Source organism: Myiozetetes cayanensis, unplaced genomic scaffold (genome assembly GCF_022539395.1).
Source record: "Myiozetetes cayanensis isolate MyiCay16 unplaced genomic scaffold, myiCay2020 scf94, whole genome shotgun sequence".
Taxonomy (NCBI): domain Eukaryota; kingdom Metazoa; phylum Chordata; class Aves; order Passeriformes; family Tyrannidae; genus Myiozetetes; species Myiozetetes cayanensis.
Genome location: NW_026088230.1, coordinates 70,160 through 97,028, shown reverse-complemented (window position 1 = coordinate 97,028; position 26,869 = coordinate 70,160). Strand labels below are relative to the sequence as shown.

Below are 26,869 nucleotides of genomic sequence, written 5' to 3'. Positions count from 1 at the left end.
CAGTGACATCACAAGTACATGGCTGACATCAAAAGACATATCAGTGACATCATTGGTGATATTGGGGACATCACAGGGGACAATGGTAACATCCCAGGGGCATGGGTGACATCACCTGGTACCGGTGACATCACAGGGAACTGTTGAAAACAAAGGGACAGGCATAGTATCACAGGGAAATCAGTGACATCACAGGGGACATCAGTGATTTCACAAGGACAGGAGTGACATCACAGTGACACCAGTGATATCATCAGGGACATAGATGACACCATTGGGGACCATTGACATCACAGGGGACAGTGGTGACAAGAAAGAGACAGCCATGATATAACTGAGACATTGGTGACATCACAGGAGTCTGGTGACATCACAAGGATATCAGTGACATCACGGGAACAAGGTGCCACCTCTGGGCACAATGGTGACACCATAGGGACAGCAGTGACATCATTGGAGACCAGTGATATCACAGGGGGCTGGTTAAGACAAGGGGGCAGCTGTGATGTCACAGAGACATCGGTCACATTAAAGGGGTCTGGTGACATCACAGGGACATGGTTGACATCACTGAGAACCAATGACATCACAGGTGATTGGTGAAAAAAAGGGGACAGCCGTGATATCCCTGGGAAATCGTTCACGTCATGGGGACATGGTGACACCACTGGAGGCAGAGGTGACATCACAGGAACAGCAGTGACATCACTGGGGACCAGTGACATCACAGAGTACTGGTGACAACAAAGGGACAGCCATGATGTCACAGGAACACCGGGATAACATTGCAGAGACACCAGTGACATCATCAGGTTCAATGGTGACATAACAGAAGACACTGGTGACATCACAGGGAAAGCAGTGATGTCATTGTGGACCAGTGACATCACAGGGGACTATTGAAAAGAGAGGGACAGCCGTGATGTCTCAGGGGACATTGCTGACATAACAACAACACGAGTGACATCACAGAGACACCAGTGACATCATCTAAGACACTGGTGACGTCACAGGGGACGGTGGTGTCATCACAGGGATGTTGATGAATCACTGGGGACCAGAGACATCCCAGGGGAGTGTTGAAAACAAAGGGAAAACTCTGATGTCACAGGGACATCGGTGACTTTACAGGGACAGGGTTGACATTACAGAGACACCATGACTTGATCGGGGACATTGCTGACATCAAAGGGGACAGTGGTGACATCATAGGAACAGTGGTGACATCATAGGAGACCAGTGACATCACAGGGGACTGTTGAAAATAAAGGAAAGGCCGTGATGTCACAGGGACATTGGTGATATCATTACAGACTAGTGACATCACAGGTGACTAGTGAAAATGAAAAGATAACTGTGATGTCACAGACATAACAGTGATGTCACAGGGGTCTGGTGACATCACAGGGACATCAGTGATATCACGGGGACAAGGTTCCACTGCTTGGGACGGTGGTGACAACACAGGGACAGAAGTGACATCGCTGGGGAACAGTGACATCACAGGGGACTGGTGACAATGAAAGGATAGCTGTGATGTAACAGGGAAATCAGTGATATCAAATAAGACATTGGTGACTTCACAAGGGCAGGGGTGAAATTACAGAGACAACAATGACATCATCGAGGATATTGGTGACATCACAGGAGACAGTGGTGACATCACAGTGACATGGGTGACATCACTGGGGACCAGTGACATCACAGGGGACTGCTGACAACAAAGGGAAAGCAGTGATGTCAGATGGACATGGGTGACATCAAAGGCAGAGACACCAGTGACATCATCAGAGACATTGCTGACATCACAGGGGACAGTGGTGACATCAGGGGGACATGAATGATATCATTGGGCTCAGTGACATCCCAGGGGACTGGTCACAAGAAGGGGACAGTCGTGACGTCACAGGGACATTGGTGAAATCACAGGGGTCTGGTGACATCACAGGGACATGGGTCACATCACAGGGACATGATGCCACCAGTGGGCAGAGTGGTGGAATAATAGGAACAGTAGTGACATCACTGGGGACAAGTGAGGTCACAGGGCACAGGTGACAACAAAGGGACAGCTGTGATGTCACAGGGACATTGGTGACAATACGTGGGACGTAGGTGACTTCACAAGGACAGAGGTGACATCACAGAGACACCATCTATATCATCAGGAACATTGCTGACACAGCAAGGGTCAACGGTGACATCACAGGGGACTGGTGACATCACAAAGGACTGGTGACACCACAGGGACATTGGAGAAATCACAGGGACAAGGTGCCAACGCTGATGTCAGTGGTGGCATAAGAGGGACCGCAGTGATATCATTGGGGACCAGTGACATCACAGGGGACTAATGAGAACAAAGGTTAAGCCCTGTTGTCACAGGGACATCGGTGAAATCACAGGGGACATCAGTGACTTCACAAGGACAGGGGTGACATCACAGAGACACCAGTGACATCATCAGGGGCATCGCTGACCTCACATAGGACATTGGTGATATCGCAGGGACATTGGTGAAATCATTGGTGAACAATGAAATTACAGGAGAATGGTGAAAACAAAGGGACATAGGTGACATCATTCAGGACCAGTGACATCACAGGTGATGGTGACAAAAAAAGACAGTCGTGATGTCACAGGGAAATCATTGACATCATGGGGACATGCTGCCACTGTTGGGGACAGTAACAGCATTGGGAACCAGTGACGTCACAGGGGACTGCTGACAACAAAGGGACAGCCGTGATGTCACAGGGACATTGGTGACATTGGTGACATCACAGGGGACTTAAGTGACTTCACAAGGACAAGGGTGAAATCACAGTGACCCCAGTGACCCCAGTGACATCGTCAGGGTCACTGTTGACATCACAGGGGACAGTGGTGACATCACAGGGAGATGAGTGACATCACTAGGTATCAGTGACATCACAGGGGACTGTTGAAAACAAAGGGATATCACAGCCGTGATGTCACAGGGACCTCACCGACATCAGTGACATGATGGGGACATGGTGCCACGGCCCGGTACAGTGGTGACATCACAGAGACAGGAGGACATAATTGGGGACGTTGTTGACATCACAGGGGACAATGATGACACCACAGAGACACCAGTGACGATAACAGGGACATCTTTGACATCACAGGGGACATCGATGATTTCACAAGGCCAGGAGTGACATCACAGAGACACCAGTGACATTATTGGTGTCACTGGTGACATCACAGGGCACTGGTGGCATCACAGGGACATCGGTGACATCACTGGGGACCAGTGACATCACAGGGAACTGATGACATCATTGGGGACACAGGGACCACCCCTGGGGACAGCAGTGACATCACAGGGCACAGTGGTGACACCTGTGGGGACAGCAGTGACATGAGTGGAGACCAGTGACATCACAGGGATATTGGTGACATCAAAGGGACAGTGGTGACATCATAGGAACAGTAGTGATGTCATTGTGGACATTGGTGACATCAGGGGTTATAGCAGTGACATCACAGGAGACCAGTGACCTCACAGGGGTCTGGTGACATCACAGGAACAGTAGTGACATCACAGGGACATGGTGATACCACTTGGGGACAGTGGTGACATCCGTGGAGAAAGCAGTGACATCACTGGAGACTGCTGACATCAGAGGGATAGCAGTAACATCACAGAAGACCGGTGACATCCTTGGGGATAGCGGTGACATCACAGGGAAAGCAGTAACATCAAAGGGACAGCGATGAGGTCACAGGAACAGTAGTTACATCATTGGGGACATTGGTGACATCTCATGGGACAGCAGTGACATCACTGGAGACCAGTGACATCACCATCATCCCCCAGCCTCCCACCCCTCTTTTCCCTCTCTCCCACCCTTTTCCCACTGTCCTCCCAATACCCAGACCCCCCCCGGGCTCAGTTTGGGGCTCCCACTTCACTCCCACTAATTCCGGGGGTTCCAACCCCCCTCTCGATCTCACTTTTAGGGTTCCCACCCCCTTTTTTCTCTCCTCTTTCCCCCTTCCCATCCCCCCTCCCTCGCTTACCCGAGAGCTCCTCGCCCGCAGCCGGAGGGGCTCCCAGCACCACCAGTACCACCAGTACTGTCCCAGCTCCCCACACACGCTCCATCACCAGCGCCGGGCAGGGACTGACACCCCAAAACCAGCCGAGTGGAGCCGTTTTTGGGCCGTTTTGGACACGCTTTGATTGTCTAAGCGCAACGTTCGGGCTCGTTTAGCGTCGCGTCTTCCCAGCAACTGATGAGTCATTAGCAGTGCGCGCTCTGATTGGGCATAGTCCGCGTCGGCCCTTTCTGATTGGCTGAGGGCCGTTCTGGGCACTGCAGCCTCGGGGGTGAGGGGTTCTGGGACGTCCGTGGGCTGCGGGGCAGGTGGGAGCTCAGGGGAACCCACAAAAGAGCGTCCAGGGGTCCCGCAGCTCTGCCGATCCCAAAAACGGTGATCCGGCTGTCCCGGAGCTCCGACATGTCCCCAAAACCGAGTGGAGGGCGTTCTCTGATTGGCTGATCTCGGTGAGGGCTCAGTTTGGGCCGGGTCTGCCCGGCAACTGCTGACGCATCCGAAGCGCTCGCTCCCATTGGCTGCTGCAGAGGGCTGACCCTGCCCGCGGCCTGGGGGGTCCAAGGTGGGTTTTGGGGGGTCCCGGATTGCTGGAGTTTGGCTTTGTGGTGCCCTGGATACGTAAGATTTTTAGGGGGCGACGTTGCCCAAACCCCTTTCCCGTTCCCAGGATTTTTGGAGCCCCCCCTTCAATATCCCCCTATAAGCAGGACTGCAGAGAACTGGGAAGCTTTACTGGGAGCACTGGAAGAAGCAGGCAGCTGGTGTGAGAGCAAAAGCAGGGCCGGGGGGACACAGGACACCCCCCCAAACTCTGGGTGGGGATGGACTGGGGGTCCTGGCTGGGCCCGAGGCCACGGGGAGGGGCTGCGGCCACCGCCGGCTCAGGAGCTCTGTGGGAAAAGGGGGTGACAGCGGCCTAGGGGGGCAGGGGGGGAACACACGGTCTGGGGAAGGGGGACACGACCCCCGAGGACCCCCCTTTACCTTCTCCCACAGGTAGAAGCCGAGGCCCAGCACCAGGAAGACAAAACCCAACACGAAGCCCCCGACCACCACCAGGATCTTGCTGCGGACGGTGTCCTGTGGCATCTCTGGGGGGAGCCGGGGGGGGTCAGGACCCCCAAAACCTCCAGAGACCACCCAGCACTTCACAAAGCCTGCCTTGGTCTCCCCCTGCCCACCCAGGGCCCCCTGAAACCTTTTGCCAGTCCCTTCCCGGTCCCTCGGGGATCCCACAAAACCCCTCCCAACCCCTTTAGGACCCTCCAAGCCCCCTCCCATCACCCCCGGGACCCCCTAAACCTCTCCCAGTCTCTTCCCAGCCTCCCAGCACTTCCCCAACCCCCTCCCAGTCACCCAGCCTCCCTCCCATCCCACTCATGCTCCCCCAAACTCCCTTCCAGTTGCCCCCATGACTCCCCAAAGCCCCTCTCAGTCCTTCCAGGACACTCCAACCTCCTCCTCAGTATCTCCATTGCCCCCCAAAGTGCCTGCCAGTGTCCCCAGTGCTCCCCCAGACCCCTGGTCCCCCTGCCAGTGTCACCCCATGCTGGGGGGGCCGGGCCGTACCCCAGTGCCGGCTGAGGGGGTGCTCCAGGCTGACGTGCTCCACCTGGCAGGTGTAGGTGACCCCGCGCCGGGGTGGGGGGGGGATTTCCAGCATCACCAGCACCTGGTAGGTTCAGTCCCCGTTGGGGACCACGTCGGTGGCCACCACGTGCTCCGGCAGCTCCTGCCCATCCTGGAACCACCTCACCTGCACCGGCGCAGGGTAGAAATCCATCACGGAGCAGAGCAGGTGGCCGGGGCTGGGCTGGGAGCTCGACGATACCAGCGAGATGGACACGCTGGGGGGCACTGGGAGAGACGGGGGAGACACTGGGATGAGCTGGGGGGCACTGGAAGAGAGGGAGAGGGCTTGTAGGACATTGGTAGGGGTTTGGGTGGCACTGGGAGGGACTGGGATGGTCCTGGGGGGGACGGGGAATGGACTGGGTTAGAAGGGGTTGGGCTGAGGGGGTCACTGGGGAGAGAGTTGGGAGATGTGGGGATGAACTGAGAACCACTGGGAATGGACTGAGAGGGTCTGGGAGTGAAATCAGAGGATCTCTGAAGGACTGGGAGGGACTGGGAATGACTGGGAAGGACTGGGAGGGACTGGGATGGACTGGGAAGGGCCCGAGCGGGACTGGGAGGCTGAATCCTTAGATGTAACTCTGCGCTGCGGATCTGCCCGGCAACTGATGAGTCATCGAAGAGATGCGCTCTGATTGGCTGAGGGAGGGAGAGCGGTAGCCCCAGCGGGGCGGAGACGCGGGGGGGCGCTGGGAGAGACTGGGATGGACTGGGGGCACTGGGAGAGACTGGGATGGATCACAATGGAATGAGGGGCACTGGGAGAGATGGGATGGACTTGGGGGGTATAGGAAGAGACTGAGATGGACTGGGGGGCACTGGGATGGGGCCCAAGGCCACGCGGATGGGAACAGGGAGGGCTGAGGGGTCTAGGGTGATTCCCAGGGAGGGTTTGAGGGGCTCCAGGATCGTTCCCGGGTCAGGGGAATTCCCGAGGGAACCCGCTCTGCCCCGTGCTCACCTCTCCTCTCCACGCTGAACGGGGTGACGATCGGGTAGTTGTGCCGGCAGTACGTGTCCACCTGAGCCCGTCTGTGCTCCATGAATTCCTGTCGGCTGTTCCTGTACCTGGCCGCTATCTCCCCATACGGGGTGTCCCCCACATACACTCCCACATCGCTGTCGTAGTGTGTGTACTGCTGCCGGTTGTAGATGAGCCTCACCATGTACCTCACCCGCTCGGTGCCGTTGATGAAGTGACACTCGGCCTTTACCATCTCCTGGAACACCCCTTTGTGTGCAAGACACGGGTCAGGGGGTGCTCTGTCCTCCCCCATCATCCCCCAGCCCCCTTTCCCACCCCCCTCTGCCCCACGGCCGCCGCAGCACCGGCTCTTGGCTGGGGGGGAACCCCCCCATCAGCCCCCCGGGGATGGACAGGGGGGTTGGGGACTCCCTCAGTGCGGATACGACCCCTCCAGAGCCCCAGGGAACCGCTGCAGGGCTCCAGTGATGGGGGACACCAAGAGACCCCCATGGCACCCCTCTTCCTGCTCTTCCACCTCCCTTTTCCCCCTCTCCCACCCCTTTCCCACCGTCCCTCCAATCCCCAGACCCCCTGGTGCTCAGTTTGGGGCTCCCACTCCCCTCCCACTAATTCCGGGGGTTCCAAACCCCCACACACTCACTTTTGGGGCTTCCATCTCCTCTTTTCTCCCCCCTTTTCCCTTCCCGCCCCCCGCTCACCCGAGAGCTCCTCGCCCGCAACTGGGGGGGCTCCCAGCACCACCAGTACCACCAGTGCGGCCCCAGCTCCCCGCACACGCTCCATCCCCAGCGCCAGGCAGGTGCTGACACCCCAAAACCAGCCGGGCGGGGCCGTTTTGGGGTTGTTTTGGCTGCGCTCTGATTGGCTGAGGGCAAAGTTGGGGGCCCGTTTTTCGTCTCGTCCTCCCGGCAACTGATGAGTCATCAGAGCGGCGCGCTTTGATTGGCCAGATATGCGTAGGTGCTTTCTGATTGGCTGAGGGTCGTTGCGGGCGCTGCAGCCCCGGGGGTGGGGGGTTCTGGGGGGTCCGTGGGGTGGACCCGGTTGGGAACAACCCCCGATCTCCCCCCGGGGCCCGAGGGCGGAGCGGGCCCGGTTGGGAACACCCCGCTCGTCTCCGCCGCTGCAGCCGCTGCCCCTGCTCCGGCTGCCACCGCTCGGCCCCGGCCGGTCCCGCGGGGGTCGCCGCTCCTGGCGCGGGTGGAGGGGTCGGGCCGGGCCGCGCCCGCTGTTCCAGTCCGGTCTGGGGCTGCCACGGGGTTCTCTAGAGGATGGTTTCGAGGGCGAGATTAAGGCACAAAACTCCAGGTGTTAGGTCTCAAACAGACAATTTGTCACAGGGGTCTGGTGACATCACAGAGACATCAGTGACATCACGGGGACAAGGTTCCACTGCTGGGGACAGTGGTGACAACAGAGGGACAGCAGTGACATCACTAGGGACCAGTGACATTACAGGAGATTTGTGACAGTGAAAGGATAGCTGTGATGTCACAGGGAAATCAGTGATATCAAATAAGACATTGGTGACTTCACAAGGGCAGGGGTGAAATTACAGAGACAACAATGACATCATCGAGGATCTTGGTGACATCACAGGGGACAGTGGTGACATCACAGTGACATGGGTGACATCACTGGGGACCAGTGACATCACAGGGGACTGATGACAACAAAGGGAAAGCAGTGATGTCAGATGGACATGGGTGACATCAAAGGGGACATCGGTGACTTCACAAGCACAAGGATGACATGACAGAGACACCAATGACATCATCGGAGACATTGTTGACATCACAGGGGACAGTGGTGACATCAGGGGCACATGAGTGATATCACTGGGCTCAGTGACATCACAGAGGACTGGTCACAAGAAATGGACAGCAGTGACGTCACAGGGACATCGGTGAAATCACAGGAATCTGGTCACATCACAGGGACATGGGTCACATCACAGGGACATGATGCCACCGGTGGGGACAGTGGTGGAATAATAGGAACAGCAGTGACATCACTGGGGTCCACTGAGGTCACAGGGGACAGGGGACAACAAAGGGACAGTTGTGATGTCACAGTGACATTGGTGACAATACATGAGACGTAGGTGACTTCACAAGAACAGAGGTGACATCACAGAGACACCATCTATATCATCAGGGACATTGTTGACATCACAAGGACCAACAGTGACATCACAGGGGACTGGTGACATCACAGGGACATTGGAGAAACCACAGGGACAAGGTGCCACCACTGATGTCAGTGGTGGCATAAGAGGGACCGCAGTTACATCATTGGGGACCAGTGACATCACAGGGGACTAATGAGAACAAAGGCTAAGCCCTGTTGTCACAGGGACATCGGGGACATCACAGGGGACATCAGTGACTTCACAATGACAGGGGTGACATCACAGAGACACCAATGACATCATCTGCGACATTGCTGACATCACAGGGGACACTGGGGACATCACAGGGACATCGGTGAAATCATTGGGGAACAGTGAAATTCCAGGGGAATGGTGAAAACAAAGGGACAGCAGCAATGTAACAGAGACATCAGTGACATCACAGGGACAAGGATGAAATCAGAGACACAGCAGTGACATCATTGAGGACCAGTGACATCACAGAGGACCGTTGAAAACAAAGGGACAGCCGTGATGTCATAGGGAGATCACTGACATCATAGGGGACATCGGTGACCTCACAGTGACAGGGGTGACATCACAGAGACATCAGTGACATCACTGGGGACATTGGTTATATCACAAGGGATGGTGGTGATGTCACAGGGACATCAGTGACATCAAATGGATAGTGGTGATGTCACAGGGACAGAAGTGACATAATTGAGGACAATGGTGACATCACAGGGACAGTGGTGACATCCCTGGAGACCAGTGGCATCACAGGGACATGGTGCCACCCCTGGCGACAACAGTGACATCACTGGGGACCAGTGACATCACAGGGCACTGGTGACATCATAGGGACATTGGTGACATCATTCAGGACCAGTGACATCACAGGTGATGGTGACAAAAAAGGACAGTCGTGATGTCACAGGGAAATCATTGACATCATGGGGACATGGTGCCACTGCTGGGGAAGTAACAGCATTGGGAACCAGTGACATCACAGGGGACTGCTGACAACAAAGGGACAGCCGTGATGTCACAGGGACCTCACCAACATCAGTGACATGATGGGGACATGGTGCCATGGCTCGGCACAGTGGTGACATCACAGAGAGAGCAGGACATCATTGGGGACATTGTTGACATCACAGGGGACAATGATGACACCACAGAGACACCAGTGACTTTAACGGGGACATCTTTGACATCACAGGGGACATCAATGATTTCACAAGGCCAGGGGTGACATCACAGAGACACCAGTGACATTATCAGTGTCACTAGTGACATCACAGGGCACTGGTGACATCACAGGGACATGGGTGACATCACTGGGGACCAGTGACATGACAGGGAACTGATGACATCATTGGGGACACAGGGACCACCCCTGGGGACAGCAGTGACATCACAGGGCACAGTGGTGACACCTGTGGGGACAGTAGTGACATCACTGGAGACCAGTGACATCACAAGGATATTGGTGACATCAAAGGGACAGTGATGACATCATAGGAACAACAGTGATGTCATTGTGGACATTGGTGACATCAGGGGTTATAGCAGTGACATCACGGGAGAGCAGTGATCTCACAGGGGTCTGGTGACATCACAGGGATATCAGTGACATCACAGGGACATGGTGATACCACTTGGGACAGTTGTGACATCACAGGGACAGCAGTGACATTTTGGGGACACAGGGATCACCCTTGGGGACAGTAGTGACATCCGTGGAGAAAGCAGTGACATCACTGGAGACTGCTGACATCACAGGGATAACAGTGACATCACAGAAGACCAGTGACATCATTGGGGATGGCGGTGACATCACAGCAAAAGCAGTAACATCAAAGGGACAGCGATGAGTTCACAGGGACAGCAGTGACATCATTGGGGACATTGGTGACATCTCATGGGACAGCAGTGACATCACTGGAGACCAGTGACATTACTGGGGAGTGCAGTGGTATCATTGGGAATATCAGTGAGATCAGAGGGACGATGATGATATCATTGGGGACACTGGGGACACCCCTGGGAACACCAGTGACATCCCAGGGACAGTGGTGACATCACTGGGGATGCTGGGGATGTTTGGGGGCCTTTGGGAGGGCACCTGCCTGGGGGGTTTTCATGCAAGCAGGGACGACTCAGCACAGCAATGTGATGATCAGAGAGCGCCGTTGATTGGAATCAAGCAGCAGTCTTTGATCCAGTTTTCTAACAATACTATTCTATCACTTTTGTTTCTTTAACATTTTTTATGTCCTGTCTCACTCTGATAGCTGGTACTGAGACCCTGTTTTCTATATCTAGTTTTGCTACTGCTTCTCTTGGTAGATCTTTCCCATCCTGGTACCATCAGAAGGCCATCAGAACAACAGATCATGTTTTCACAATTGCAATATAAGATTGTATTCTCACATCTGCAGCATATCCTCCATATTAGCACTAAAAATCCCTACACTTCCTCCTTTTTCTTTAAACAAAGCAGATACAGTTTGAGCCAATATGCTGTGAAAACATTGAACCAGACATGGCAGAAAAATACACACTCCTGGAAGCAGAAAGACAACGGGTGCCAACCATTGTACAGTTTGCATAAGCTGATTCTGGGGGGGCTTTGGGAGGGCACCTGCCCTTCAACACCAGGACTGCAGAGAACTGGGAAGCTTTACTCGGAGCACTGGGAGCAGCAGGTGGCTGGTGTGAGAACAAAAGCAGGGCCAGGGGGACACACGACCCCCCCAAACTCCAGGCAGGGATGGACTGGGGGGTCCCAGCTGGGCCTGAGGCCACGGGGAGGGGCTGCGGCCACCGCCAGCTCAGGAGCTCTGTGGGGAGAGAAAAGAGGGTGACAGTGGGCTGTGGGGGCAGGGGGGACACACACGCTCTGGAGAAGGAGGGACACGACCCCCAGGGACACCACCTTTACCTTCTCCCGCAGGTAGAAGCCGAGCCCCAGCACCAAGAAGACGAAACCCAACACGAAGCCCCCGATCCCCATCAAGATCTGCTGCGGACGGTGTCCTGTGGCATCTCTGGGGGAGCCGGGGTTCAGGACCCCAAAACCTCCCATAGACCATCCAGGACCTCACAAATCTCATCCTGGTCTCTTCCAAACCATCCAAAACCTCCTGAAACCTCCTGCCAGTCTCTTCTGTATTAGTTCATTTGAATCCATTTGTGCCCATAAGAAAGACAGGTACAACAGTCATTCAAATACTACAAAAAATCTTTTATTGCAGTGAGAGTAAAAAAAAGCCCTAGGAAAGAGAATCAAAAGCTGAAAAAGAAGACAAAATCACTACTTTATTAGTTGGCATTCATACAATACTACAGCCTTTGTTACAGCATTAGCTCGTAAAAAGGAAATTAAAGGAATACAAAAAAAAAGGATATAAAATGTTTCCTTTCCCGGTTGCTTCCTATCAATAAACTGTGCTCACCTGCACAGACAGGCCAGGCCTACCAGGCTCTGCAGGGCTGGTCGGTGCCCGTGCTTGGCGGGTGTCCCCGCGGAGCAGCACAGTGTGGATGGAAGGATGAGCATCGCTCCCCCCAGCAGTGCTGACACCCCATTCCATCAGCTCTACATTACACTACGTAGGGCCAGGACGCAGCAGAAGGTGGTGCTTGAGTGGCAGCCAAACAGGCCCGTTCATCACCTCATGGCAACTGTCTGGGCGTGCCCCACTGTAGGGCAAGGGGCCAACGATCCCCTGCCCACATCATCTTCCTCTCCATCACCTTCCTCAGCCCTATGGACGACCTGTACCATTGTGTTTCAAGGGGATTTGTATCTCTCTTGCAGAGTGGAGCCAAGCCAAGGAGGAACTCAGCTCTGATAATGGGGGACATCCAGTTAACTTTGCTAAAGGCACAATAGGCCTTACAGTGAACTTGTGCAATAAAGGTACACTGTACAACATTCTGGCTGGTTTCACATGGGAATATAATCACTTTCTCACCCCTCTGTGCTCCATTGATCATCTAAATCAAAAGTACCCCCCTTACATCATGGTAACCATTATGCATTCTCATTGTTACAAGTGGTTACCATGGCAACCATTATGCATTCAAATTGTTACACCAGTTACCATGGAAACCATTATGCATTCTCATTCTTATGCTGGTTACCCTGGCAACCATTACCCATTCTCATAGTGAAGTCGCTTACCATGGCAACAATTACACATTCTAATTGTTACGTCGGTTACCATGAAAACCATTATGCATTCCCATTGTTACCCTGCTTACCATAGCAACTATTATGCATTCTGGTTGTTACGTCGCTTATCATGGCAACTCTTATGTATTCTCATTGTTATGGTCAGTTATCGTGGTAACCAGTATGTATTCTCATTAATACTCCAGTTACCATGGCAACCTTTATGCATTCATATTGTCATGTGGGTTACCATGGGAACCATTGTGCATTTACATTGCTAGGCTAGGTTAATACAGTTTGCATCGGCAACCATTATGCATTCCTATTGATGCGTAGCTTACCATGGAAACCATCATACTATCCCATTGCTATGGTCAGTTACCATGGCAACCATTATGCATTTCATTTGCTATGGACAGTTACCATGGCAACCATCATACATTCCCATCACTAGGGTCGGTTACCATGGTAACAATGATGCCCTGTTACGGCACTTACCATGGCAACCATCTGTAACACACAGATAATACAGAAATGCCAAAAATTGTTTCTGCCTGTCAAAACCTTCCTATCAAACATTCTCTGTCAGCTCTCTGCCAGAAGTTCCCACCAGGACTTCCCACGGCACTTTTCCTGCCAATAGATCCTGTTATTGTTTATGGTTATCATATCTCCTTTAACATCTGAACTGGCTACATGACAAGAAACCACATTCAACCTCCTTTGAACACTATAAAAGTTGAGGACAAATTTTTGAAAATCAGGGAGATGAAAGGGAGAAGAACTGGTGACTGTAGCCAAGAATCTCTGCCCACCTCCCCTCACCTTTTCTCCACCACCGCGTGCTGCCTGCCTGCCACCGGAGACTGGAACTGTGCCGGCCTGGAGAGAGCTGAGACCACCGTGCCACCTGTGGGAGTTCTACCTTATCCTTCTACCCTGACCATATTTCTGAGGGCCCAAAGCTCGGCTGAGCTGAGACCCTGCAGGGCCTGGGACAGGGGCGTGAGCGGTGAAACCACACATGGTGCATTGCAGAGAACTAAAGCTGTCAGACCCCCTGCAGCTACAGAGACAACATCCAAAAGCTGCAGAGACAGAGAAAAAAAGGGCAGAAACTGCTACTCACCCACACACACAGACCAGCTCAGGGGAAAGGTGGCATGGTGGTATCTTCTCTCTGCTTTCAGAAGTAATCGTAAGAGTTTTCCAACGTTTTCTTATTTTTTCCTCGTTCTTTTTGCACCTCTTAGCAATTAATAAAATCAAGTTTTGGTATCAACAGAAAACTTGTGTGAGTTTTAATTTTGCTCAAGGGAATATTCGAATCTGAAGCTCCATCTGCAATATTAAGGCAGACTATAACGAGGGACCATGGAAAAGTGGGAGGAACAGGGAGAAAGGTGGAAAAGGGGGGGTGGTCTGGTGGATCCGGCGGTCCAATGGGGGTCTTTGGGTACAAGGACGTTGGAAAAGGGGGGTGACCCCCCTGAGCTCCCAACTGACTGTGGGGTGCTGGGGCTGCTGGATCCAATCTCAACCTTGGGTTATGCCAACACTTTCAGGTTAGAGGAAGTACAGAGGGGGGACTGAACCACTTTTGGCCCCCAGGTTTTAAGGATGGCAAATCACATCTATTGATAGAAATGAATTCTTTAGGGTTACAAATGATCAGACAAAAGATCTTCATCAGAATTATTTACTGCACAATAGAAACACTAAAACTACCAGTAGTACAGCATAAGATAGGACAGTGCTCTACACTAAAGTAATTGTTGAAGCAATTCTACTCCAGCTGGCACCAAAGCAAGAATTATTCATTAAAGATGGATGGAACTCCCCCAGACCAACGCTCGTGGGGAGATCTCTGCTCTCAACCTCCAGCAGTGACTTTGGGGGGTCCCCAGCCAAGGCAGGAATCTCCACACACCCCCCAAGAAGGGTTCTGTTGACACAACCTGCCCCTGGCAAAGGGGACTGGTCCTTTCTGGTGGAAAGGGATGGACTGACAGTCCCTGGACTCCAGGGGTTGCCTCACCATCAGGGGGCTCATTCGGGGTGGGAGCAGTGGCCAAAGCTCTTCCAGCAGTCGGGGCACTTGTAGGGCTTTTCTCACTGGTGGGTCCGTTGGTGTCTGGTCAAGTTGGAGCTCTGGCTGAAGCTCTTCCCACACTCCCCACACTTGTAGGGTCTCTCCCCGGTGTGGATGCGCCGGTGTTTGACAAGGGTGGAGTTCCGGTTGAAGCCCTTCCCACAGTCGGTGCAGCGGAAGGGCCTCTCCCCTGTGTGTGTCTGCTCATGCACGAGGAGAGTTGAGCTGCGCTGAAACCTCTTCCCACATTCCAAGCACTTGTAGGGCCGTTCCTCAGTGTGGCTGATCTGGTGGCTGCAGAGGTTGGAGCTGGTCCTGAAGCTCTTCCCACATTCCCTACACATGTAGGGCCATTCCCCAGTGTGGATGCGCTGGTGTCGGATCAAATCGGAGCTGTCCCTAAAGCTCTTCCCACATTCCCTACATGTGTAGGGTCGTGCCCCAGTGTGGATGTGCTGGTGTTGAATCAGGTTGGAGTGTCTCCTGAAGCTCTTCCCACATTCCCTACATGTGTAGGGCCGTTCCCCAGTGTGGATGTGCTGGTGCCTGAGGAGGGCGGAGTTCTGCCTGAAGCTCTTCCCACATTCCAAGCACCTAAAGGGCTTCTCCCTGCTGGGAGGTTGCTCAGGGACCACCAGCTCGGAGCTCCGGCTCAAGCTCCGGTCGCCTTCCCGGCACAGGACGGGTCTTTCCTCCTCACAGCTCCCTGGGCTGGCTTTGCAGCCCCTCCTCCGGGGGCATCTCCGGGCCTTTTCCTCCCCACTGCCTTCCTGCACGGGGGAGCCCTTCAAAACGGCCTCACCCACCAGGCTCTGCCGGGGGGATTTGTCCTCCGTGCTCTCCATCCTCAGCTCAGGGCCTGGGGCAGGAAGGAAGAAGGACAGGCAGGGGATTTGCCTCGGGCCCAGAGGGAAGGCCAAGGACATCCCCCCCAGATCTGGTCCCCACAGGCACCACAAGACAGGGCCAAAGGGGCACTGACTTCCTCCTCACCTGCCTGGGGGCCCGTGGCTTTTTCGTCTTCTTCGCAGCCTTCTCCTCCATCTGCCCAAGCTTTGGGAAGGACAAATCCTGCTGGGGGAAACAAGGCCTGAGCGCGTTGCCTTGGGGATTCCTCCTGCCCAAGTCCATCTCTGGAACTCACCCAGCATCCTGGGAGCATAAAAACTCCAAAACACCAAAATTCAGCCCAGAAAAACCCAATTCGCTGACATTCAGGAAATAAACTGCCTCAAAAATAGCGAGATTGACACCCCTCCATCACAATGGAAAAATTTAAGGTTCAGCCAAAATATGAAGATTCATGCCAAAAATACTCTCCCAGGAGTTCCCCCTCTCTGGTCTCTCCCCTCTGGGGTTTGGAGGGTCTCCTCTCTCTGGAATGTTGGGGGTCCCACTTAGGGATGCTGGGAGTGTTGGGGGTCCCAAGGGTCCCTTCTCCTCTGACTCTCACCTTTGGGGTGCCGCCTTCCCAGACATTCCCCCTCTCCAGGTTCTCCACCTTGTTGTCCCAGGGATCCCAGGGGTCCCCTCTCTCCAGGCTTCCCCTTCTCCGCTCCCCCCGTTTCAGGCTCCCGGGGGTCCCAGGGCTCCTCCCTCTCCGTGCTCCCCCTCCAGCCTGCCGGGGTCCCCAGCTCCGGCATCGCCCGCTCCGCCCTCCACCCTCGGCAGCTCCCAGGGGGACCCCAAACCTGCTGTGTCTGCCCAGCCAGCCCCGGGCTGACAGTGGCCCTGACCCTGTCCCTGCTCCTCCCTGCAGGCTCCGTGGCCGGGCACACTTTGTGTTCCTGGGGGCCACCAGCTCAGCAGCTGCAGCCGCTCCAATCAGCGCCCGCAGCTCTGCAGCAAAGCCCCAGCTCACCTGGCACACAGGCCATGGACACAGCACCTTCTCGCTGCTGGGCACTCCCAGCTCAGCCTCTTCCCCAGCACGGGGCTCTCCTGCCTCAGCACCACCTCTGCCTTCCACTTCTTCTCAGGGGCACCTCAGGGCCAGCTCTGGGCTCACCTCCGGGACATTTCTCAGGGTCACCTGGGTGGGAGAGGAGGGGCAGCACCACAAGTAGGTGAGTCCCGAGACCCCCCTGGTGTCCCCAATGTCCTCAGGGCCTCCCCATGGTCCCAATTCCCCCCTTGACACCCCCAATTCCACTGTTCCCAAACCCCATCCCAAATGTTTCCAGCCCTCTATCCACCCCCAGAGCCATCTGGGCACAGGGAGCTGGCCAATGCCACCGGCCCTCAGAGCAGGGGGGACATGAGGGACGAGGCTCCTCTTGTAGGAAGGAGCAGGTGCTGGCACTGTGCTGGACCACGAGCCTGTGTGGGGAGACAGGAATGGCTCCAGCAGCACTCAGAGGGGCACCAGATCCCAGAAGTATTGTCCAAAAAAAGACTCTGAAGCACCAGGACTCTCCCATTGGCCCTGCACTTTCTCCAGGAACCAGCAGCTCCTCTAACAGGGATGTTGAGGAGCTCACAAGTCCCCTCACACATGAGCTACCCTTTGGTTTTGTCAGGTCTCTTTGCATTTAATCATCAAATTGCAAAGTATTTACATCAACGTTAGAGTTTGAAAGAACTTTTATCTTCTCTCACCCACAAATCTGGACTTTTTAAGGTTTTTTCCCAAAGATATATTGTTAATTTAAAAAAAAAAAGCACACGAGATAAAAAGCTATAACACAGAAAAGGCAGCTGAGGGGAGCTGGGGAGAGACACAGATCCACATGTTCTCGGCATAGTCCATTGGATATCTCACAAAAGACTGTGTAAAAAATTATAGCAGCAGAGGAGAATGACTTGTAGGATTTGATGGGGCCCAGAAAGCCAAAAAGCATCCTTAGGTGGGGGCTCCCGTCTGGAGTTTATTGGCTTCAAAAGTAAACTGGCAGCCAAGACTGGGCATGGAGGGAAGGCTCTGAATCCACGGGGCCTCCAGGCCGTGCCAGCTGTGGTGCTGAGTCCGGAGATGCTGAGTCCCACCAGAACCCCTGCACAGAACCATGATGGACACACAGACACAAGGACACAGCCCTGTGTAGGAGGGTTCCTCTGGCACTGCCTTCCCGTCTCCTGCCCTGAAATGTCCCCAGCACGTCTCCTCCAGTAGAGCTCACCCAAATCCATGGGAATCAAGCCAGCCCGGGGCGCTCCTTGTACCTGCTGCTTCCAGGAAGAGCCCAAGCCTGGAGCTGCCGGGTGAGGCCCATTCCCGACCCCTGTGCCCACACCAGACCCTGCACGTGCCGCAGACACCCAAAGGCCAAACCTGAACTCGTGTGCCTGCCTTCTCTCTCCCCAGCTCCCACACCAAATCTGGCTTCCACACCTTCCAGCTGTCAGAGGCTCCTCCCAGGAATGGTGGAATTGAGGCAGAGCTGTGGCACAGCCACCCCTCGGTAGGGCTGCCAAGGGACAGGCTGTCCCTGGCAGCACCAAGGGGGACATGGAGCCACCCATGCCAAAGGGCTGCAAACATGGGAAGACCCAGAACAGGGAGGTTTGGGGAGTCCCTACCCAAACACAGAAACCTGTAAGGAAGGTGGGGGGGGCGGGGGGGGAAGAAAAGGCTCCAACTCTCAACATGCTTTTGAAAAAATCCATTAATCCCGTTGCTGTTGTCCAAGCCAGCAGGATCTCCCTGTACACTGAAGAGCCTGTTCAAGCTGAATTTGAAGGTTTTACTCATGAAAGAAGGAATCACCAACCAGCCAAGTCCTTGGTTCATACCTAAGTGGCCAGGGAGCTGTGGGAGGGAGCAGGAGGCAGCCATGTGCCCCAGCCCTGCTCCAGTGAAGATTTTTGGGGAGGGGTTTGGCCACCCCGGTGTCCACATGTGGCTCCCCCCTAGCTTTCCTGGGACACCGGTGCCACTGCAGGGAGAGGGGAGAGGCAGGTTGAGTCTGCTCCCAGTGAGGATGCTGTGCTGGAGGGAAAGCCCATCCCACAAGGGGTGGGGAGGCCCAGAAAGGCCCAGCCTCGAGGGGGCCGGCAGTGAGCTGTGCTGCCTGCTGGTGCTGCCTTTGGCCGGGTCCATGTGCACAGCAGGGTCCAGGTGTCACTGCCAGCCCTGCAGGGGCCAGTGCCCTGTGCAGGGGCAGAGCCCCAGGTGTCCCAGCAGGCAGAGGCTGGGAAGCACTGATGGATGCACCAGGGAGACCCCGGGACGGGTGAGTGCAGCTGGGATCCCACTGGGGATGCAAATGCATTCCAGGTGGGTTTGGAGCATGTTGGCTGGATCCAGAGGAGGGCACAAAGACAATGAGGGGCCTGGAGCCCCTGTGCCCTGAGGAAGGGCTGCCAGAGTTGGGGTTGCTGAGGCGGGAGAAGAGAAGGCCCCGGGGAGGCCTCAGTGCGGCCGGGCAGGAGCTGAAGGGGCCCAGAGGAAAGCTGGGACAGAGCGTTCAGCAGGGCCTGTGGGGAGAGGACAAGGGGGGATGGTTTGAACTGAAAAAGGGTGATTTAGGGTCGATCTGAGGGAGATGTTTTCTTCCAGTGATGCTGGAGGGGACTGTCACAGGTTGTGGCTGAGAGGCTCCATTCTTGAGAACACTGAAGGGCCAGTGGAAAGTTGCTCAGGTTGGAATGAAATGATCTTTAGTATCCCTTCCAAGCCAAACCATTCAAGGCTTCGATCATTTGATGATCCCCATCCCTCAGTGTGGAGTGATCCCGACATCACAAACTTGTTTGACATCCCAGCTGCCAGAGCTGTGCCCGTGTTCCATGTGGAACTGCCAGTGCCCGGTGACGAGCACAACGCAGCCATTCCCCTGCTGCCATTGCACCCTTCTGGAGTTCGCAGTGCACCCTCTGCCCTGACCACCCTTTGCTGTGCTCCGAGACCACCCCTGGCCCTGCTCTGGGTTCCCAGGGCTGGAGGGGTCTGAGGGTTCTGGCATGGCCTTCCCAGGGCTGGGGGTACCTGTGCACAGAGGGGTCCCACTGACAGAGGTCACACTCTGCTTTCATCTGCTTTGCACACTCTTGGTCCCAGGAGAGGCAAATCCCAGCGGTTCCTGTTCCATGGGATCCCAGCTGGGACCTGGGCCGGGCCTGGTCCTGCAGAGCATCCTTTGCATCCCCAGCGAATACAAACCAGAGAGCCCAGCCCTGGCTGGGAAAATGCAGCATCTGCCACACTCAAATCACTGTAAAAGACTCCACAGAATATAACAGGGGAAAACTGGTTGGTCACTCTGTCTGTGTGTCTGATCAGCGCTGGCACAACTTTACGCTGGACAAACCAGTTTCCACAGTGTATCTTTGGGCTACTTTGGAAGGAGACAAGGCACTGCCAAAGACATTTGTCACAGATACCACAATGAAAGTATTTACTCCAACAGCACAGACTCCTGCTAAACTGACTCCTTCCTCATACACACCCTCAGAATGTACAGAAAACAGTCCCAATCTGTCCCTTGTAGGACCTTATGTAATTAGACAATCTAACGAGCAGGAGTTACTCCTGGACCCTACACATTCACAAAAAAGGTCCAGGTAAAAATCCAAACAGACACATCCTCTGCAAAATGGGACTGTCAGCCCTTCATTCTCCAAAGCCCTAAAGGATGGAGTGCTTGGTTAAGAATTTGATCCCACTGTGAGAGAACACAAAGAGATCTAACAGGATGGTTTGGATCAGGACTGGGTGTATTAAATTCAATAGATCAGGAAATATTAATTAATAACCTCAGCACTGTAACCTCTGATTTGGGAAAGCTGGAGGTACCACTAAGATCATCATTAATGACTAGAGCTGAAACACAATCTCTCACTACAGACTTGATGATTTTGTTGGCTAAACACACACGATGTGACTTCAGTTACACTGCTCCTGTGACCACCACACAATTCATCTCGGATAAAGATGTGTTATAACATGAAGTGCCTAAACTACAAACAGGCATGGATATTGATATCCTCCAGAAAATGCTCTGTTATTCTGATGTTGAACAAATGATGGAAAAGGGAAATGCTGCTTCCCCTCGCACACTGTGGCAAGTGAAACACGACACCACAGAGATTAAAAACATCCTTACAGAAGGGGTAAAGACTGGAGAACATCACTGGTGGAGCACATTTCTGGGAATAACCAATATCCAATCACCCGCTGCAGCCCAGCTGTTTACCTTCCTGGTCCCCCCTGTCCTGGTGTTGATGCTGCAGCTTTCCTTCTGACAATCACCAATCTCTGGGTTAGGGGGGGAGGATTAAGACCATAGCACAACAGGGGCGTGTGCTCTGGACTGTACAAAGGGGGATGCAAAAGAATTTGCAACAGGTAAAAGAAAATGGGGGATTGAAAAAAAGACAAAACAAAATAAAATAAAAGTTTAGCCATGTTAGTTGAAATTCAGCATGAAATGGGACTTTGCAAATTGTAGCTGCCTGCGAGTAGGGGTCTGCCCAATTGTGGGCAGTTGAGATAAAGGTAATTAATGGCTTGCCTGAATAGTAAGAGAAGTGACTGACAGGAAAAGCTGCTTTTAGCAAGTAGCAAAATGAATCAATAACATTGAGAGGGAGACAGGAGACGGGTGGGGGAACATAATGTTGCTTGAAATGATAAAGCTTTATGTAACTACTCTATAGTAATAAAAATAGGGGATGGGTAACCAAATGTATATTTAAATTAGGCAGACTTGGTACCAATTCTCAAAGAATGTGTATGACAGATAATTTTTGAAACCTACTCCTTCCAAATGTATAAAATCTGTTGTTTTTTTTTTACTTGGTGGACAAACACTTGGAGAAAAACCCCCTGTGTGGCCCCCTGTAATGAAACTGTTTTACCTCTTGTTTAAGGACTTGTTTGAATCCCCCCCTTCCTGCTGGGGATCAGACACCGCCGGCAGCCCCAGCCCTGCTGGGCTTCCTCAGCCTGAGAAATGGCTCCCAAGGAGGGCCTGGGGGCTTCGGCTTGGCCTTCATCTCCCTGCACTGGGGCTCGTCTTCCACCTGCGCCAGAAGGAGAGAGGGGTCCCAGGGGGTCATGTGTCCCCCCCAGAGAGTCTGTGCCACCTTGTGGAACCCCCACCCCAGTGTCACCCCCTTTTCTCTTGGGAGTGGGACCCCCCAAAAGTGGAGGGGGACTGAGGTAATGTGAAATGGCTGGGAGAGGTGAGAAGAGAAAGGAAAGGGTAGGGTGGGACCCCCAAACTGAGCACGGGGGGGCTAGAAGTGGGGGGATTATCTGGAAGAGGTGAGAGACGGTTGAAAAATTAGAGTTGGGACCCGTAGAGTGATCCTGGGAGGGCTGGGTATAGTGGAAACCATGGAAAAGTGGGAGGATTAGGGAGAATGGTGAAAAAGGTGGGTGGTCTGGCAGGTCCAAAGGTCTCATGGGGGGCTTTGAGCACAGGGGGCTGGGAAAGAGGGGTGCCCCCTGAGCTCCCAAACTACTGTGGGATGATGGGGCTGCTGGATCCAATCTCAGCCTTGGGTTATGCCAACACTTTCAGTTTAGGGGAATTACAGAGGTGGGACTGAACCACTTTTGTCCACCAGGTTTTAATCATGGCAAATCAGATCTATTGATAGAAATGAATTATTTAGGGTTACAAATGATCAGAAAAAAGATTTTCATCAGAATTATTTACTGCACAATAGAAACACTAAAACTACCACTACTACAGCATAAGACAGGACAGTGCTCTACACTAAAGCAATTGTTGAAGCAATTCTACTCAAGTTGGCACCAAAGAAAGAATTAAGAATTAGACAGGGATGAAACTCCCCCAGAACAACGTTCGGGGGGAGATCTCTGCTCTCAACCTCCAGCAGTGACCTTGGGGGTCCCAGCCAAGGCAGGAATCTCCACACACCCCCCAAGAAGGGTTCTGTTGGCACAACCTGCCCCTGGGAAAGGGGACTGGCCCTTTCTGGTAGAAAGGGATGGACTGACAGTCCCTGGACTCCAGGGGTTGCCTCACCATCAGGGGGTCATTCGGGGTGGGAGCAGCGGCCGAAGCTCTTCCCGCAGTTGGGGCATTCCTAGGGCTTCCCTTAGCGGTGGGTCCGTTGGTGGGAGGTCAAGTTACCTCTCTGGCTGAAGCTCTTCCCACACTCCCCACACTTGTAGGGCCTCTCCCCGGTGTGGATGCGCCGGTGGGTGACGAGGTTGCCGTTCTGGTTGAAGCCCTTCCCGCAGTCGGTGCAGCGGAAGGGCCTCTCCCTGTGTGTGTCCGCTGGTGCTTTAGGAGATCTGAGCTGCGCTGAAACCTCTTCCCACATTCCAAGCACTTGTAGGGCCGTTCCCCAGTGTGGATGAGCTGGTGCCTGACGAGGTGGGAGTTGCATTTGAAGCCCTTCCCGCAGTCGGTGCAGCGGAAGGGCCTCTCCCCTGTGTGTGTCCGCTGGTGGTGGACGAGATTGGAGCTGGTCTGAAACCTCTTCCCACATTTCAAACACTTGTAGGGCCTCTCCCCAGTGTGGATGAGTCGGTGCCTGCGGAGGTTGGAGCTGGTCCTGAAGCTCTTCCCACATTCCCTACACATGTAGGGCCGTTCCCCAGTGTGGATGTGCTGGTGTCGGATCAAATCGGAGCTGTCCCTAAAGCTCTTCCCACATTCCCTACATGTGTAGGGTCGTGCCCCAGTGTGGATGTGCTGGTGTTGAATCAGGTTGGAGTGTCTCCTGAAGCTCTTCCCACATTCCCTACACATGTAGGGCCGTTCCCCAGTGTGGATGTGCTGGTGGCTGAGGAGGTCGGAGCTCTTCCCGAAGCTCTTCCCACATTCCAAGCACCTGAAGGGTTTCTCCCTGCTGGGAGGCTGCTCAGGGACCACCAGCTCTGAGCGCCGGCTCAAGCTCCGGCCGCCTTCCCGGCACAGGACGGGTCTTTCCTCCTCAGAGCTCCCTGGGCTGGCTTTGCAGCCCCTCCTCCGGGGGCATCTCCGGGCCTTTTCCTCCCGCTGCCTTCCTGCGCCGGGAGCCCTTCAAACGGCCTCTCCCACCAGGCTCTGCCGGGGGGATTTGTCCTCCGTGCTCTCCGTCCTCAGCTCGGGGCCTGGGGCAGGAAGGAAGGACAGGCAGGGGATTTGCCTCCGGCCCAGAGGGAAGGCCAAGGACATCTCCCCAATTCTGGCCCCCACAGGCACCACAAGACAGGGCCAAAGGGGCACTGACTTCCTCCTCACCTGCCTGAGGGGCCCGTGGCTTTTTCGTCTTCTTCGCAGCCTTCTCCTCCATCTGCCCAAGCTTTGGGAAGGACAAATCCTGCTGGGGGGAAACAAGGCCTGAGCGCGTTGCCTTGGGGGTTCCTCCTGCCCAAGTCCATCTCTGGAACTCACCCAGCATCCTGGGAGCATAAAAACCTCCAAACCACCAAGATTCAGCCCAGAAAAACCCAATCCGCTGACATTCAGGAAATAAACTGCCTCAAAAATAGCAAGATTGACACCCCTCCATCACAATGGAAAAATTTAAGGTTTAGCCAAAATATGAAGATTCAGCCCAAAAATACTCTCCCAGGAGTTCCCCCTGTCTGGTCTCTCCCCTCTGGGGTTTGGAGGGTCTCCTCTCTCTGGAATGTTGGGGGTCCCACTTAGGGATGCTGGGAGTGTTGGGGGTCCCAAGGGTCCCTTCTCCTCTGACTCTCACCTTTGGGGTGCCGCCTTCCCAGACATTCCCCCTCTCCAGGTTCTCCACCTTGGTGTCCCAGGGATCCCAGGGGTCCTCACTCTCCAGGCTTCCCCTTCTCCGCTCCCCCGTTTCAGGCTCCCGGGGTCCCGGGCTCCTCCCTCTCCGTGCTCCCCCTCCAGCCTGCCGGGGGTCCCCCAGCTCCGGCATCGCCCGCTCCGCCCTCCACCCTCGGCAGCTCCCAGGGGGACCCCAATACTGCTGTGTCTGCCCAGCCAGCTCCGGGCTGACAGTGGTCCTGACCCTGTCCCTGCTCCTCCCTGCAGGCTCCGTGGCCGGGCACACTTTGTGTTCCTGGTGCCACCAGCTCAGCAGCTGCAGCCGCTCCAATCAGCGCCCCCAGCTCTGCAGCAAAGCCCCAGCTCACCTGGCACACAGGGCATGGACACAGCACCTTCTCGCTGCTGGGCACTCCCAGCTCAGCCTCTTCCCCAGCACGGGGCTCTCCTGCCTCAGCACCACCTCTGCCTTCCACTTCTTCTCAGGGCCACCTCAGGGCCAGCTCTGGGCTCACCTCCGGGCCATTTCTCAGGGCCACCTGGGTGGGAGAGGAGGGGCAGCACCACAAGCAGGTGAGTCCCGAGACCCCCCTGGTGTCCCCAATGTCCTCAGGGCCTCCCCATGGCCCCAATTCCCCCTTGACGCCCCCATTCCACTGTCCCCAAACCCCATCCCAAATGTCTCCAACCCTTTATCACCCCCTAGGAGCCCCCTCTGGACCTTCTGACCCCAGACCAACCCCCATTCCCCCTTCACACTCACAGAAAATTCAACGACATGTGGAGACACACTGGGGACACTTGGGGGCTTTGGGGGCACTGGGTGATTACTGGGGATACTGGGACACACTGGGGGAACCAGGGGGCACTGGGAGGGACTGGGGGTTATTGAGGGATGCTGGGAGGGCACTGGGAGGGACTGGGGATTACTGGGGACTACCAGGACACACGGGGGACACTGGGAGGTTACTGGGCCATACTGGGGTTACTGGGTGCTCACTGGAGGATCATTGGGCCATAGTGGGGGCAGTGGGAGGTCACTGGGAAACACTGGGTGGTCACTGAGGGGGTTACTGGGCCATACTGAGAGCCACTGGGAGTTCAATGGGCTATACTGGGGGCACTGGGATCCCTTTACCCACATGTGGTTCATGTCCTCCCAAGACTTTTGGTGGCACTGCCAGGACCCCTCCCTGAGGGCTGGGAGACCCCTGAACCCCACTGCTGGGCTTTAGGGGACCCCCAGGATCCCCTCCCTGTGGGGTCTCTGTGTGCTGAGTTTTGGGGGTCTCTGGGGTTCGGGGGCATCAGGACCCGCTTTCCCTGCGGTCGGTCCGCCCAGCCGGCAGGGGGCGCTGTGGCACGAGCGGCAATGGCGGTGCCGCGCAGGGCCTTATGGGAGTTGAAGTTCCCTCGTGGAAACTCCGCCGGCGCCTGCGCAGTGCAGCCATGGCGTTTAAACACTCTCTCCTGAGGGGGTTCCATGGCCCCAGCCCTTTCAGGGACCCCCTAAACCCCTTCAGGCACCTTCACCCTCCCCTCTGAGCGCCCTCAGGACACCAAATCCCCTCCGCGACCCCCGGGAGCCCCTCACGGACCTCAAAACCTCCTCGGGAACCCCTGAGCCCCTCCTCTCCACTCTGCCGAGCCCTCCAGCCTTCCCGCCCACAGCCGCGCTCCCCGCAGCCCCCGAGCGCATCCCCAGCCCCGCCGCAGCCCCCGCCAGGGCTCACAAAGTCGGAGCAGATCCCGCTGTCGCCGCCATCGCTTTCCCGGCAGCCACCGCGGGGCTGTGCGCGCACCGCCGGCAGAGACCCCGCCCTGCCCCCTTTTCCGCGCGGGGCACGCCGGGAGTTGTAGTTGCAGCGGCTCAAAGCTCCAAACTCCCTCAGACTCAATTCCCCACGGGCGTTCCTGGGGCAGAGCGGGGCAGAACCGGGCCGAGGACGGGACGGGCATTAGGTGGAAATCATTATAAAAACTGTAACCCCTGCGTTGGAAGGGATGGGTGTGGGTTTGTATTCCTGGAGGCTCATGGAAACCTCTGCTGCTTCTCTGACCTCCTACCTAGTTGGGCCTGCAGTCTTTTTCCCTCTGCAGCCTT

At 55.1% G+C, this 26,869-nt stretch overlaps 3 pseudogenes; all 3 read right to left on the bottom strand.

Moving 5' to 3' along the window:
• Positions 1-26,869, bottom strand: part of LOC126653183 (zinc finger protein 239-like) — an 89,213-nt pseudogene that overhangs the window by 16,149 nt on the left and 46,195 nt on the right.
• Positions 1-26,869, bottom strand: part of LOC126653184 (zinc finger protein 239-like) — a 49,981-nt pseudogene that overhangs the window by 16,149 nt on the left and 6,963 nt on the right.
• LOC126653182 (class II histocompatibility antigen, B-L beta chain-like) lies at positions 4,135-7,495 on the bottom strand (annotated as a pseudogene).